Below are 17,261 nucleotides of genomic sequence, written 5' to 3' on the forward strand. Positions count from 1 at the left end.
AGAGAGAGAGAGAGAGAGAGAGAGAGAGAGAGAGAGAGAGAGAGAGAGAGAGAGACCCTAGGTTGACTACAAGGCAGCCTAGAGGACCATGGGAGGAAAAGAATGAGGAGCTGCCCATGGTGAGATGTAGGAGGTGAGTTTAGAGGTGGGCTGTTCCCCAGTCACTAGTATCACTCAGTCGAGAGGACAGTTACGCTCAGTGGGTCATCACCACCGCTGGGTAAGCATTGGAGGCTCTTCTTGAATTTCTCTCTTTCTATTTCTTTTTTTTCTCTCTCTGTCTCTCCCCCACCCCTCTCCTTCTTTTCTTTCTTTTTATTCCTAGGAGAAGCCAACTACCATGTTTTTGGAAGTTCTATGGAAAAACCCACGTTTTAAATCTCAAAAACCCATGCCAGCCATAAGCTGGGAAATGGATCCTCTAGCCTAAGTGAGGCTTCAGATGCCTATAACCCTGGCCAATACCTTTGAGTGCAACCTTATATGAAACCAGAAACATCCAACTAAGCCATTCCTGGGTCCCAGATCCTCAGATAGCTTATGATAAAATAAATTTTCATTATTTTAAGTTGTAAAGTTTAGGGCTAATTCATTATGATGCAATAATTAACTAATGCAACCACATAATAAAAATAATAACAATAATAATCTTCCAGGTCCCCTCTCTTCCTCATCAAAAGGATTTTATGGTGTTGCTGAGGTTTAGACTTTGTCCTTCTGGCTTAGCATTTAATGACTTGAGGGTATATCATCTACTTATTCAAACATTTATCACTGATACTATGTTGTCTCCATTAACAGCCACTCCTGTCACCCAAGACACAAGTCTCACTAGCAGCTCTTCAGAAGGCCCAGGGCCCTGATGGAAACAGATGTTCTGTTTATCTTTGTTGCTACTGATACAAAACCATTGCAACAGATCTGTTGCTTTGATTCAGAGTCCAGATTATTTGTATAATTTATATGCAGTTTTAAGTGGCAAATAACCTCTCCCGGAACACACACACAGCACTGGGAGAGTAGAGAATGTGACCAAACTCTCATTACTTACACCTCAGTCCTGAACCACTTCTTCTACTAAACCTGATTCCTAACATTTTCATTTTTGGGTGGCTTTCTTTCTTTTACCATTTGGGTTCTTGCCTTTTCTGCTTCCCTAATTCTGTTTTTCTATCCTTAAGGCCATCTTCACTAAATCCCTGTTTCATTTGGCCCAGTGTTTCCTCCATTGGTAGAGAATTGGCCATATTTGCCTTGGCATCTTAAGGCTTACTCACAGAAATTCTAGATCTTTTTGTTACCTGTTCTCATCTTCAAAATGTTGTCTGAGTTCGTGGATCTGAGCAACAGCATGGTTCTGTCTTTTGATTTCTCTATGCACCAATTGGGATTATTCACCACCCATCAGTAGTGTGGGCCAGAATGGATCTTTTCTTCATCTCCAGATTTCCCAGTTTCACCTTGTTGTTTATGCAATAAACTCTGGTTAATAATGATGTCAATTCCTAAATGGAGACTGAAGTGATTCTCAACCATGGCAGATCATAAAACCAGTGGGAGAGCTTAAGCAGTATTGGGGTGTGGATTTCCTATTTCAGACCAAATAAATTAGAATAATGCAGGTGCAGGGCTTAGCGATAAATATTCATTGGAAACTTCCAACTGATTTTCACGACTAGCCTCATTGAACTAGTAGTCTACAGCTAGGATCAACCAAGTTCAAATACTTGTGCCTGCTAAACAAAAACCATCTGGGAGCCAGATTCACACTCTGGTGGACAGTTTATGACCTCTGAGTAGAGGGTGTTGTTGGTCTTGCTGGGAATCCAGGGGCTTTGTTTGTGTACTCCCACAAGATCCTCCAGATGGGTAAAGGAAACAGTGAGCAGGGAATTCAGAAGCAATTAGCTAGTTCATGTGCTTCCAGGGCAGCCCTGCTCCAAGAGGACATGTGATAACCTGCAGATAATTATAAGTTTATGGTGAACAAACCATTGTTGAAAGGTGGCATTGTACACATCTGTTGTTTAGAAAAAAACATAACAGAGTTTTTGACTTGGAGCTAGGACTCTCTAACCGTGACTAATGGTGTTTTCCTCTGAAAATTTTGTTTGTGCACATGGAGATTCGAGACAAAATGAGTGTCAAAATTACAAACAAGGAGGGAACAGAAGCTTGCCCTTTTTTTTGCAGGGCTAATAAAAATGCTGGTGTCTAGAAATACAGTTCTTGGCCTACATATGCGAATGGTCATATGCTATTGCAGTTGTTAACAATAAATCTTATGTCGAGAAAATGGATTTGATCTTTGAATTAGTGTGAACAGCAAGATTCTTAAACTTAAAAAATTATATTTTTAATTGCTCTCAAATGTACCTCCACTAACACATTTACATAATGACAGCACTTTTAACAGATATTAATAATATGCAGAGCAAATATTTTTGGAATGTTTTCTTAAACATTTTAATATAGCAATTTATGATGTTTTAACAGCCATCCTCTGCACTATACTGATTAGTCAATAGTGATGGCATTGGTGATTTCAGTTTTTTTTTAAGATTTCAGTTAGTGTTATTCATAAGCTATATGCATAGGGATGGATTAAATTCCATCTATAGTCTAGTTAAAAAGTTAAAGTTAGTATTAAAGTTAATATTTAAAATTGGGAATGTTTTTGCATTTCTTGATATCCAAATCATTTAAATTAATGATTCAGGTTAATGGGGTAAGAGATCCCAGTGGGACACACCCAGTCTGTCTCAGTTCCTGAGAGACATAGATTTTCTTCAGGATCCTGGCTTCACCACACACAAGTTATGTGGCTCTTCACAGTCCCTTAACCTGTCATCCCAATTCTCTAAAGGGATCTGATCATAATACTTGTTTTTCAAGGTAATTTTTATAATAATATATTGTGAATATAAAGAATAGTGCATACAGGATATTTACTGACTACTCACTTGAGCAGATATTGGTTAAGTGTTAAGAGGAAGAACAAAAAAATTCTTCCAGTATATATCTGCCATGATATAACATAAAAGAGGTTAATTAAAAATAGGATGTATCTGTGTTAAAAATGCAGGTTCATATGGGGACATCTATTTTCATAACCTTATGTATTGTGCACATCATATGCCATGAAGTTTCTTCTTATTAAACAGGTCATCTAACCTTAACCCTCATCCTTCATATAAAGTTTTGTGATTTAATTTAATCCTCAAAATAACATCATAGGATATCATTTTATTGATTAGAAAGGGGCTAATTTTTAAAATCATAACATGTAATTATGCCATGCAATTAATCAGAGATTCTGAATACAAGTCCTTTAAAAGTTATGTATAGTACAGATGAGATTACTAACTCCATATATGCGAAGAATATTAGGCTTGACAAATTATAGAATCAACCCAGATTCCCATGAATGGATCAAGAAAATGTGGTGCATATACACACTGGAGTTTTACTCCACCATAAAGAAGAGTGAAATAATAGCCTTTGCCAGTAAATGGATGGAAATGGAGAACATCATGCTAAGTGAAATAAGCCAGACTCACAAAATCAAGAGCTGAATGTTTTCTTTCACATATGGAAGCTAGAGCAAAATAAGGGAAATATTGTGGTATGGGAGGGAATAGAATATCATAGGATAGGTAGATCAGTAGAGTAGAGGAAGGAGAAGGAGAGGGCGGGAGAAAAGAAGGGAAAGGGGAAGAAATAGGGCATTAATTTAACAAAATCATGTTGTACACATGTATAAATGCACCAGAGGAAATTTTACCTGTATGCATAAGTAGAAAATACCAATCAAAAATAAATAAAGGAGTTAAAGGAAGATGGATAGAGGAAAGGAAGGAGAATGGGGGAAGGGAAAATAGGGTGATGAGAATCAAAATCAAATTCCTTGCATGCATTGTTTTGTCAAAATGAACCCGAATTTTAGGTATGATTATAATGCTCTAAAAAAAGAGTATTAGGGTTGTGATTGTCAATATAAAATCTGATTGTTTCTCAAAACAAGTGAGTTAAAGACCTGGAGCATGAAAGCCCCAAGATACAGACACAAGTCAGATTTCATAACCACCAGGCTTGGTAGCCAGGCTGCTTTCCAAGGGCTAATATTCAGCTTGTGTTGGCCAAAAAGCTTCTTGAGCAAAAGGTAGGTGTGAGTCATCTTAGGTGCAGGTCAGAGTTGATGAAATTGGGGTAACCAAGAACAGAGAAAAGGGATTCTCCACATAAAAATCCAGATAGAAGTTGTATGAAGCTGTCATGTGATAAAAACTGTTCATTTTGTATTAATGGCAGGCTGAAATGAATGATGGATCTGCTTTATGACATTTTCTCCAAGATTCATGTCATGAGATTATTAACATTGATTCCGACATTAAGGAATATTCAGTCAATGAGGTTATGATTATATAGGCCGTTTGTGCCATGTTTTTGAAGATTGGCCTCCAAAGACAGGTCTAAGCCTTGGTCAAAGGTTAAATCAGTGTTAAAGGACATGATCCATGGTCCTCTGAATTTTCACTGTGTCTACAGTACAATTTGCTTTGTTTGACCCATTCAGTTAAAAAATCATGTCCAATAAATTTTGAGAGCTGTATGAAATTTTTGATATAGTATAGATTTAGAAAATTTATAGGCTATGCTTTTTTTTTCCTTTTGTACCCAGAAAAGAATAACTCACAATTTGATGACTCACTTGATATTCACAAGTACATGAGTGATATGGTACCTAGGGTATGTTAGTATGTCCAAAGACATGGTTTCTGGAACCTGAAAGTCTTTAAAGACAGTGAAATAACTATTAAGGTATGTTTCTTTAAACATTTGAGCAAGAAAATGTGTCTCTTTTAAAGGAGACAATTTTAATATCTGAGGGACAACAAAACCTTAGAACAAATTCAAATGCAAGAGGAGGGTGACTTTATTTGGATGTTATAATACCAACTGAATTTGTGGAAAACAAGCACTCTTCTTTTCCTTGGAAAGCCTTTGGGAAAATATGTCTCTGAGTGTCCTTGTGGGGCCAGTATTTCAAAACAACCTAGGAACCACATGTCCTTTTTCTTGCATATCCAGTGATGTTTAATGTGGGTGTCCATTGAGCCTGACAACCAGGTTGTCCTTAAAAGCAGCTGATCTCATTCCCCTTGGGCACTGAGTTCCTCATTCTTGAAATTGTGGATGAGTTCAGAAGCTCTGGTGCTGCCCCATGATTCACCTCCCGGCCTGAAAATCTCTGTGAGAGGGCCCTCAGTCCCCTGCTGCCATCAAGTCTCAGAACAGCCTCTTTTGCTATCAGACATCTCCAAGAATGCGGATGCAGCAGTTAGCTCACTCTCTTAAGCCTCTTGTGGTTAACATGAATAGCATTCTTTCAATTGTTGCAGATATGAAATACCCTAAGACCTCAAGTCAACAATTAAAATCTCAAGGTCATATTTTTGCAGGGGTTGCTGAAAAATGTTTGCGTTTGGGGATAAAACTTTTTAAACTGGAGTAGTATGTATATTTGTTCTGTATCTAAATGTTGCAAAATGAAGTAGAGATTTGTAGGTGATTTACGTTTTGTTAGGAGACAGAAAGTTGAGAGATGACATGTTCTCCAGATAAAATGTTTCTTTATTATGGTCAGTGGATATTTAACAAATGGATAATTTTGTTTGTGCAATCGAAACTTATATTCTTTATCCCTCAGTTGCCTCTTGTAAATGTAATTTATATTTCATAAATTTAGAAAACTCCTCTACCTTTTCGTTTCTTTCTTTCTTTCTTTCTTTTTTTAAAAAGAAACCAGTCAAAGGAGTAAATGAGTATGATAATAACCTGACTAAAGTAATAACCTAAATAACCTGGTATCATTCTGTTTCCTTAAGAATTTAGAAGTGTAGCCAAGATGTGCTAGAATATTCTCTGTGAATTTATTTTCTCAGAAGCTGTTTCTCTCTACCCCCTGCTTTTTTTTTTTTTTTTTTTTTTTAAATTTTACATCTCTATCCCCATCTCCTACCACGTCCCTGGAGCACCTTCTCCATAGACTTATTACATTTTTAACACTATTGCCCAGCCTTTCATTCTCATTCTCCCCTGCCATGATTCCCTTCCTCAGTCTAATCAACTCTTCTTGCCCCTTTAAGGGTCAGTTCAAGTACACTCTCTAGCGTCCCTGAGAGACCCATTAGCTGTCAATATTGCGCCCTCTCCATCCTCTGTCAACCTTACAGGCCCTCCCAACATCGTGTTTATACCATCACATGTCACTGACCATGCTTAACTGTAATTGCTGATTTACATGACTCACTTGATCATATTTATAACAGTATGTGTATTTCAGCCTTGTAAGTTCTGGAAGAATACCTGACACATGGTAAGTACTTATTAAATGTTCATTCAATCAACTAATCAAATAAATGAAAAAAGTCAACTATTTTTATACCATTCAGTTATAAGGACCTGCCTCTTTATAATCCTTTTCTAAAAATTATTGATCTCTAAAGAACACATGGAAGAAAAATTCATGTATCTATACTTCTCTGCACCAAAGCTGATGGGAGAGATGACATAAAGAATGTAGGAAACTTGTTTAGATATTATGTTTGCATACTGAGCTCCTTGTTTTTTATGTTAAAAGTATGTGTTAAATAGCCACCACCAGATCTCCATAGACTAGTAAATGTGTTAAGATGGCCAACCCTACATTTTGCCATAGTAAATAAACTTATTCCCTTGAGGAAGTTGAACAGTGGTCCCCCACATCCAGGAAGGAGGCTGTTGTTTCAAAGGGACAGGCTTGGAAACCAGCAACACAGTCTTCAAAAGTGGGCCTAAGGCCCAAGAGGTAGAGAGGCAATATATCTTAGTTTGCTTGGAATATTCCTGATTTACATGGGTTATAGAGGTCAATTGGCATTAACTATTTGCAGCACTCTGTTTTTTTTTTTTTTAAAGGTGTTCCAGGTTGGAAAGTAATCCATATTGAGAAGGGGAAAGAGGGAAGCTTGGATGAACATGGATCTATGGGTTTATGCGTGCTCCATACATTCCTCATGTCTATTTCTTGTCTTCTATCCACTATGGATGAACAACTTACTATCTGCTGACCACCTAATCAGAACATTTTGCATTAGCAGGGAGTCATTTCATTTTTTACCTGATCAAATATTACTTCTTCTATCCATTTTTTTTTAAAAAAATTGGTGATTTAGGATAAACTATACTGATTATTTCATTAATTAGATTATATAAGTAAAACTAATGCCAATTTGAGCAGTATCTAAGAAACTATGAGAGTGATTCATCCTTGTCTTGAGTTCGTTTCTTCAAACAACTTGAACTTGTAGTAGAGGTACAGATTCTTCCCCAAAGATAAATTCTTGATTGATCTTCCAAAATAATAGGTGCCTTTAAATTCAGAGGATAGACACTGACAGGACCACAGAATGATCTTTCTAGATAGCTTGTTCCTGTCCAAATTACAAGTTGGGTCTTCTGTTATACAAGAAACAGCTGATTGTGGTTGGCTTCATATGTGGTCTGAGGTCAAGGTTGAAGAAAGGATGGCCATGATGAACGTGAGCTTGGCAGCTAAATGGAGCGTGTGTATGAATCCTCCTGGCAAAGTCCTGAAGTTCAAAATGCAGGTTTTCCTGATTCAAGGGCAACTGTCAGTCATGAAACTTGGAACCCAGAGCCTTCGTCAGGCAGCTCAAAGGATTTGGCAAGCTTTGGCAGGCAGCTCAGATAAGTTGTGAAGAATCTCAGAAATGTGAAGGAGCAGAATCAAAGTGCTCTAAGAAAGAAAGGAGAAGCTGCTCCCCTTCCTCATTTCCTTGTTTGAACTTTAAGCAGGAATTTAAAATCCTTAAAATGAGCATAAATAGTTTTTCCTTATTTACCAGTGGGACATATTTTCAGAATTGAAGTTGTATAATTTAATTGGATTTCATTTTGTTTGTTCATTTGTTTTTGCACTTGAACACACACCACACTTGCTAGTGAATGTGCTTAAGTCTAGAGACCTGCAGCTGCAGAACACTTTATCATTTCACTTGTCTTGATTATTTTGTTAGTTATCACCACCACCTTCTCCATTTCAACTCTTTTTAATGTAATAATAAGATCAATATTTGGTAACATATTAAATAATTGCAGGAACTACTGCACAGGCAGTTGAGATGCAACATTTTTCTGGTTGATGGAGAAGACAGATAATTTTATGTAATCGCTCCAAATCTTCATTGCATGATGGGAGAATGAGCGTCTGTATTTGGTATAAGACTGACGAAAGGTGTCTATAGGAATGTGTGCAATGTACAGTGTCAATGCATAAAGACTACTCATACATACTCATAAACAGCTATGCACACACCTATGCACCTGTCCACACATATACGTGTGGCTCAAATGTCCACACAGTGAACATTTAGCCATGGATACTAAATTATTAACTCATCTGCCCGGATAACCTCTCTTCAAAAGGAAAACAAGACTAAACAAAAAGCTGTGCTATACAGAATAATTAGGCCACCCTTATGATTCCCTTCAGCTTCTCTCATGCTCCATAGTGGCCATTTACCATTTCCATGCTCCTCAAATATAATAACCCATTACCTCTCTTTTTCATGAGTTAACTTCTCAATTAATTTCCTACTTTACAGAGAAGGTAGATGCATGGAAATGAGTTTGCCATCAACTTCTGATCTGGGGGGGCTTCCTATGTCTACACCTATCATTTCTCTACATTGTCATACTGCAAGGATATGCTTCCACTCATCAAGGTTGGATATCCCATTTTACACTCTAGGTTGCATTCTTGTCTTCCTTAGGGACACCTTGCTCTTTTTATATCCTCATTCATTTTAGGAAATTCTTTCTTATGAGGAACACCTTCCTCTTTGGACATTTATCAGTCATTCTACCTGATGTGATTTTCTGAAATATTTGACATTGTTACATTGTTGATCTTTCCTTGTTCTTTACAGTCCCTCATCTGATCCACATATACTGTGTGTGTGTGTGTGTGTGTGTGTGTGAGTGTGTGTGTGAGTGCATGCAACATTTTGTGTGTCAGATATGGGTTGAAGTGCTAAAGATATAGCAGTGAATGACATGAATCATGAATTCCTGCCTTTATGAAACTTTTTTCTTTTTGGAGATGATAGACAATAAAATAAATAATTTGATGTGATTAGAAGGTGAGACATATTAAGGACCGAAGTAAAGCAGGGAAGGAGATAGGGAAGTTGAGAAGACTTGAATTGAAAACAACATATTCAGGTAAAGTCTCATATTAAAAGAGGTAGGGGAGCAAGCCACACAGCTCTCTGGGGGAAGAGTTTTCCAGGCAGAGAGAACACCAGGTGGGAAGGGCTGAAGTGGGAGCCCTTGGAGGTTTTCTAGTAAAGGAGTGACCTAGTCTGATTAGTGTTTTAACTTGCTACAGTGTTTGAAATTTATAACAGGGGAACAAGAGCAGAAGTTGGAAGCTATTGTAATAATTCTAGGGAAGTAATGGTGTTTGGGGTGAGGTAGCAGCAGCAAAAATGTTTAAAAGTCTTCAGATTCTATTTTGAAGGTCAAACAGATGATGGAGAGAATGTGGGAGGGAATGAAGGACAGAAAGAGGAGAGAGAGAGAGATTGAGAATCAGGTTGGACACAAAGGATTTTTGTCCTGAACAATTAGAACAATTAAGTGCAATGAGGAAGATTGAGAGTGGAACAAATCTGAGGAAAAGGATTTTAATCAACTTGATTAAAGTCAACTCAGTAAAAATCTGAGATTTTACTCCAAGCTAACAAGTTGACCTGAGAGAGGACAAAGGGATTTCTTAGATCAGTAGCAGTAGCCAAATCATGGAGTAGCATGTGCATGGGAGTAAGCAATTTATTATTATTTTCTTTAAAAATGTCTGTAATATTAAAAGTAACAGATTGGATATTGTGCACATTTGGAGCTCGGAACAACTGCAGCCAGGATGCCAATGTAAGAGCAGCCACTTGGGAGCAAGAATGAATCCTGGAGGAGTAGGGAATATGAAAAAAAAATGAGAGAAGTGTGGTAGGAACTCAGCTGATTTCTACAGCCACCTGTCTCTGGAAGACTTTTCTTTATAAAGTAAAACTTCCATTAAAAAAAAAAATCCCCTTCGTTGTTCAACCAGTTCGAATTGGACTTTCTGTTGCTTGCATCCCAAAGCATCCTAATGGGTATATATCTTTGTACCAGAATTTGGTAACAGTGGGTATTCACTTACATCTTCCAATGGTTTTTCTGAGTGTAGGAGAGAGGAGGGAGAACAGCAAGGACCCCTGCCTTATTCCAGAGTAAGTATCTGGAAATCTTTCTCATGTACAGGCAAGACATGTATATAGGTTGTGGCTTTTGTGTGTCATTACTAAGACTTGATGTAGTCATAGCATTTGGGGACTTGATAGGCTATTTCTTCCACATGCGGAAAGATCCTGTATAAGAGACTAGCTTAGGCTGAAAGCCACGTGTCTGAAAGAATACTTATTGTCTACTCTGCCAAATACTGTCCTCATCAGGGGACATATGATGGACAAGTCCTGGCTCACATAGACCTTACATTCTAATTCGTACACATAGGCTATTAGAAAAAAATAATCCCCAAAGTTAGGTTGAGACAAGTCATTAAAGAAAGTGAAGCAGGATGGAGAGGTAGAACACATGTTCTTTTTACAGGGAGGAAAACCTACTCTTCTGACGAGGTTTCCTGAGCTGAGATTTCAGTGATTTCAATTGCTCCAGCAAGGAGCAAGCTGGTATTTCAAGGAAGGAATAACAAGCTAGATGGTCAGTGTGGCAGAAGCATCACAAGCAAGAGGCAGGGGTATGAGCTGAGGAGGTGGACCAGAACTTGTGGGGGATTTTAGGAAAAGGTACAGACATTAGAATTTGTTTAAGTTGTGTTAGGGACCTACTAGAGAGTTGTAAGCGGAAGAGTTTCATGGTTTCATCTAGATCTTAGAAGGAGACATCTTGTTAATGTTGAAGCATTCTAATTTGAGAGGAGGCAAGAAAGGAAATGCAGTGCCAAATTAAGAAACTGCTATGGGATCTACAGAGGAGATGGTGGTGGATTAATTGGACCATCTAGAGGCTGCTTGTCAATGGGGTGATAAGTTTTCCAGTTTGGAACATCTTTTTAAGGTAGAGCTGGCAGGTTGCTTTATGGATTAGATATGAAATACAAGAAAAAGAAGAGGTAAAGAGGCATATTGCTAGAGAGTCCACTAACCTAATCTTACTGGATAGAAATCTTACTGGATAAAGATGCTATACTCTCCTCCTCCAGTCAAAGTTGGTGACATCTGAGGCAGGGAGAATAAATAAGCAGGAGATAATTATTAAATCAGGTTTCTTCCAAACTCCTCCTACTAAGCATTCTTAGCAAGACAAAGGAAATAGTTATGCTGTGAAGACACAGAGAGTCATCTAAATATAAAGAATAAATACTAGGGCATCTTGCCATTACTATTGTTTTCCAATTGCCTCAAGGTACAGGACAAGAATAAGACTGTATCCATTAAACAAGGGACTGGGAGACAGGTAAAATGTAGAGGTATGCTTCCAGGGGACAAAATTGCCTAGATTCATGAAGCCATGAACTGACAAGGGAGCTGGCTTTGGTATCAGCCTGTGGAATTGATCACAAGCATGTAGACTCAAAGCAAATAGACAAGCACCCTACTAAATTTTTAAGTGGGATGTACTGTCAAAACAACCCCAAGACTGGCAAAAGGAGCCTGCATTTCTCCATCCCTAAGATAATCTCAAGGATCCAGGAATCACATCAACAGGAAGTGGGCTGCTCAAATGGTCAGGCTCCAGAAATTGCATCCTCTCCAAAGTCTATCACCACGGAAGACAACAGACAAGGCAAATCCATTCATATGGTAGAACATGGGGCCTTCTGATCAGTTGATCAAGGAATGCCTTCTATCACCAGGGTAGTTGTCCTTGTTATTTGCGGTCAGCAGATTATGATATGTGCCACGTACTTATGAATTCTATGTGTTTCTCATTGATTTCTTTTCCAAAATGGAAGTTCTGTTTCATTTATGCAGTTCTTTACTAATTTTTGTTAATGAAAGTGTCAGGATCTATTACATATTATCTTAGCCCATGTTCCTCAGAAAAAAGAAATAGACAAAATCATCTGTGCCCTTACTTTATTAGAATGTGCAAATCATAAGAGTCAGATTGAGATGGGAGGGGACTGCACAGGTAAGGAGGGAAAGCCAGTGATGTGCCAGCCCTGAGCCGACTGCTACTGCGTGCTTTTGTGCTAAGTCCTTACCACATAGTCTGTCTTCTGTGAATCCATTATGAAGTGTGTCAAGGATAGTACATAGGTAAGGTGAAAGGCTCTAGGTGGATAGAAGGGAAATATTTTCATTAGATTTTGTCTCCTAACCATCAAAAGCTTGCCCTTTAGCCAGTCACGGTGGGATACTCCCATGGGCTTGGGAGGCCGAGACAGGAGGATTGCAAGTTCAAAGTCAGCCTCAGCAACTTATCAAGGCTCTCAGCAACTTAGTAAGACCCTGTCTCACAATAAAAAGTAAAAAGAGCTGGAGATGTGGCTCAGTGGTTAAGTGTCCCTGGGTTCAACCCCTGGTATGAAAAATAAAACAAAACAAAAACCAAAAACTTGCCCTTTGGAGTTCTACACTTTTGCACTGTGTGGGTTATGTGTATATGGTCACCAAGTGAGGTTCTATGGAATCCCACACTTCAGTATCAATAGGGAAGTCACAGGGCAGGAGTGGAAAGAAAGCGGTACAAAGTTGTCTCTACATGGCTGATCCCCCCTTACATATGGTATTAGGGTTTAGATGTTAGGTGTCCCCCCAAAATTTCATGTACCAGACACAGCAAGAAGTTTTAGAGGTGAAAAGATTGGGTTATGGGACCCTTAATCCAATCAGTGAATTAATCCATGACAAGGATTATCTGAGTGGTAACTGAAGACCTGTAGGGTGTGATTGGAGGAGGCCGGTCATTGGGGGCATGCCTTTGGGGTATGTATTTGGTGAACTGAGCTTAGTCTCTCTCTGGGCTTCCTGATGTGATGTCTTGAGCCACTCTCCTTGGCCACACTCATCTTTCATAATGTTCTGCCTCACCATGAGCCCTAGAGAATGGAGTCAGCCATCAATGGACTGAAACCTCAGAAACCTTGAGTTCCCCTAAGTAAACTTTTTCTTTTCTAAAATTGTTCTTGTCAGGTCTTTTAGTCACCTCAGTGAAAAAGCTGACTAAAACATGCAGCATGGTGGTAACAACCAAAAGAAGCAAAGGCAAATGAGGTTGAGACGATCTGAGGCAGTCTCTAAGAAGGTCGGAAAAACTCTTTTTTTTTTTAGGAATAGTTCAGAATGGTAAGGGCATTGCTAGGTATCTATCATAAAATCATTCTAGATTCAGAGTGAAATTGACTAGCTTGCTAAGAATTGGTTTGTCTCCCTCTCTGGAAAAGCTATGTGTAGTTTATGTCATGGAATTTTTGAAAACATCTGTACAGAAGTAGGGTGTGAGTGAATGGATGCTGTGTAATGAAGAAGTGCAACCATCACACCTAACCCACCTTTCTATAGTGTGCAGAGAATCTCCATGCATTTGACTCCCATCTTCTTTTCCAAGAGTGTGCTCCAATTAGAGGAAACCTGATCAACATTGTCTCACACCCTGCTGGGACACAATGATTGACTCAGCATGTTTAGTAATGCAACTCCAACCCGGTTCCACATGACAACACATGTTCAAGACTTTTGTTTAGTAGAGAATCTCTCTGTGTGTTTACAGATGTGAGTCATGAAATTTTAGCTGCCATTTTCTTAACCATGAAGGAAGCTGGTCTCAGGTGAAGCTTTAGTTTGGTGAAGCAGCTAAGTGAAGCTATAACCCAAAACATGATTGATGCCCTGAACAAATTGTGCTCAAATTCTAGGCTATGACTTACATGAGATGGTAAAATTTTCTATTGCTTAAACTAGTTTGAGTAAAGTTTTATTTCTCTTATGACCTCAAACACTTTAACTGATATATTTATTGCCAGTCAAAGCTGAAGACAATTTTGCCTGGTTTATAAATTTACAAATAGTGTATTTATGGAGTACAATTTTAGCAACTGACGATATTGAAAATGGATGCTTGTGGACATCTGCAAACCACCAAGTTCAATCAGGGAGACTAAGCTATAGATTCCTGATATATTTTACAAGGAGGCACTATCAAACTATGCTCTTAACTAACTGTACTAAAACTAAGTCTGGGCTGGGGTTGTGGCTCAGTGGTAGAGTGTTTGCCTAGCATGTGTAAGGGACTGGGTTTGATTCTCAGCATCACATAAAAATAAATAAAATAAAGGTCCATTGACAACTAAAGAAATAAGAATTAAAAAAAAACTAAGTCATCAAAATTGTAAATATATAAAGGATGTATTATCAGAAGGGATAAAAGGGACTTAGACATGGTGGTTTCTAAAGAAAAAAAGATCTGGAATACTGGGCCATGAGCACTCTCATTCTTACATTCTTAGAATAATCTATCAGGATTTCTAAATAATCATAAAGCCAATCCATCTCCCATTTTTCAGCTTCTACACTTTTCTAACAACTTTAAGGAAAACAAAGTGTAAGCTCAATGGAAAGAAATATCTTCCAATGTAAAAAATTAATGCTAAAATTTAGGAAAATCAAAGACAACACAATTACAATCTTTTCAATTTTTGTAATTTTGCACGTAGTAATTAGTTCCAGTGTACTAAAAGGAATGGTAAGATTTTTGGCATCAGCTCAAAAGCTAGTATACTTAGACATTTCTCATATCCCTATGAAGTTCAAATTTCAACAGTATTGTTTTGGTACCAGGAATTGAACCCAGGGGCACTTAACCACCGAGTCACATCTCCAGCCCAGCCTTTTTTAAAATTTTTATTTATTTTATTTTGAGGCAGGGTCTCACTAAGTTGCTTAGGGCCTCAATAGGTTGCTGGCTTTGAGCTTGTGATCCTTCTGCCTCAGCCTCCCGAGCCACTGAGATTACAGGAGTGTACCTCAGTGCCCAGCTAAATTTCAACAGTTTTAATGGTGATATGATAAAAATGACCTATATAATTACAATTCTGATTTGTTAATAAGGTTTTCCTTGTCTTTTTCCTCTTCTCAAATGTTCTCCTTCTTCTCCTCCTCCTCGTCCTCCTCTTCATCCTCTTCTTTCTTGTTCTTGTTTACCATCATCTTCAAGGTTGAAGAGGGCTTACGGTTGTGGTAGATAAGAAATACCCAGCCCAGTGCAGTGGCACACACCTGTAATCCCAGTAACTTCGGAGACTGAGGCAGGAGGGTTGAGTTTGAGGTTAGCCGCAGCAATTTAGGGAGTCTGGAAGCAACTTAGTGAGACCATATCTCAAAATAAAAAAAATAAAAAGGGTTGGGGATGTAATGCTCAGTGGTAAAGTACCTCGGGTTCAACCCACAGTAAAAAAAAAATACACAACTGTCCTCTCATAGATATGCTTATAATAAATGCCTCACACATTCATGTATCACATCACAATATACAGCATATACGAGCTCAATAAATGTTTGTAAAATTTCGGATGAATTGTTTAATGGATTAATGACAAAAATGAATGCCTGATTAAACAGGATCAAACCAAAGCAAAACAAAACCTTACCATGTAGAGTTAAAATGTTTACAAGGTGTCTCTACATATGTCAACACATTTAATCCCATAATGAGTAAGGTCAGTGCCATTATCCTCATTTGATAGATGAAAGTGAGATTTGATGAGTTTACACAAGCACAGAGCTAGTGATTAAGAGGGTAGACTCTGGAGTCAGGCTGCTTGCATTGAATTCTGGCTCCTTCACTTACTAATTGGACCAATGCCCCAGCTCTCTTGTCTATAAATGGAGAATAATAATGGTATTGACCTTATGATTCTTTTGGGAGAGTTAAATAAGAAAATTGACATAAATACCTAGGACATTGACAGGGATGTAATAAACATTAAACAAACACTAACTGTCCTTTTTTTTTTTCTTTCTGTGGAGTGCCTTGAATCATGTCACAAACCAATTTTCTAATCAAGGCCTAAATAAAGAGGAGCATAATTAAATGGCATTTCAAGAAAATAAAATGGACCTGCAATTTTAAAAATTCCTTTAGGATTTTTTTTTTTTTTTTTGCATCTCTTTCTCTTCGTGGTCATATATTCTCAATTTTTTTCTCCCTGTTTGTCTAGTCTATTGACCTTCTTTAAAGAGGGTATCTCTCTCCACGTTCATCAGTAGCAAAAGGTCAGAGTGACTTTTTCGGCTTTACCTTTCAGATGCTTTTTCAATTGAAACACCTGTTTGTGGTCTCTAAAGTGAAGGCGTCAATGTGAGAATCCCATTTATTTTCACCACCCAGTGGTCCCCCAAAAAGCCAGTCAGAAGTGGCTAGGAGAATTGCAACAGGAACACTGAGACCCGCACATTTTTGCAGGCCCTTCCTTTCTCAGCAAATGTACTAGCAGAAAGCTGAAGAATAACCTCTAAACATTATTTCAGTGAACTATTTGGCATGGAAAAGCAGATTAACTCTAGTGGCTCAGTCTGATCATTCTGCCTCCAAGTAACTCATGTCATTTTACTGCAACTTGACATCATACACTCCTAACTTCAGGGAATGCATTTTTGGAACCCCCCCCCCACTTTATATGACAGCAGACTGCATTACAATTCTTATTTCATATATAGAGCACTATTTTTCATATCTCTGGTTGTATAAATAGTATATTCACACCAATTAGTGTCTTCATATCTGTACTTTGGATAATAATGATCATCCCATTCCACCATCATTAATTACCCCATGCCCCCTCCCTTCCCCTCCAACCCCTCTGCCATATCTAGAGTTCATTTATTCCTCTCATGTTCCCTCTCCCTGTCCCACTATGAATCAGCCTCCTTATGTCAGAGAAAACATTTGGCATTTGGTTTTTTGGGATTGGCTAACTTCACTTAGCATTATCTTCTCTCACTCCATCCATTTACCTGCAAATGCCATGATTTTATTATCTTTTATTGCTGAGTAAAATTCCATTGTGTATACATGCCACATTTTTTTCCTTTTTTTAAAAAAAAATTGTTGATAGCTGATAAATACAAAATAAATGGCCAGTTCACTCAATGATGTGGGTGGGGATTCTCTGCTTCCAGCAGAGAGTTCAG

The sequence above is a fragment of the Marmota monax genome, unplaced genomic scaffold (assembly GCF_021218885.2).
Source record: "Marmota monax isolate L192 unplaced genomic scaffold, Marmota_monax_Labrador192_F-V1.1 WCK01_AAM20220418_F8-fsc00118, whole genome shotgun sequence".
NCBI classification, from domain to species: Eukaryota; Metazoa; Chordata; class Mammalia; order Rodentia; family Sciuridae; genus Marmota; species Marmota monax.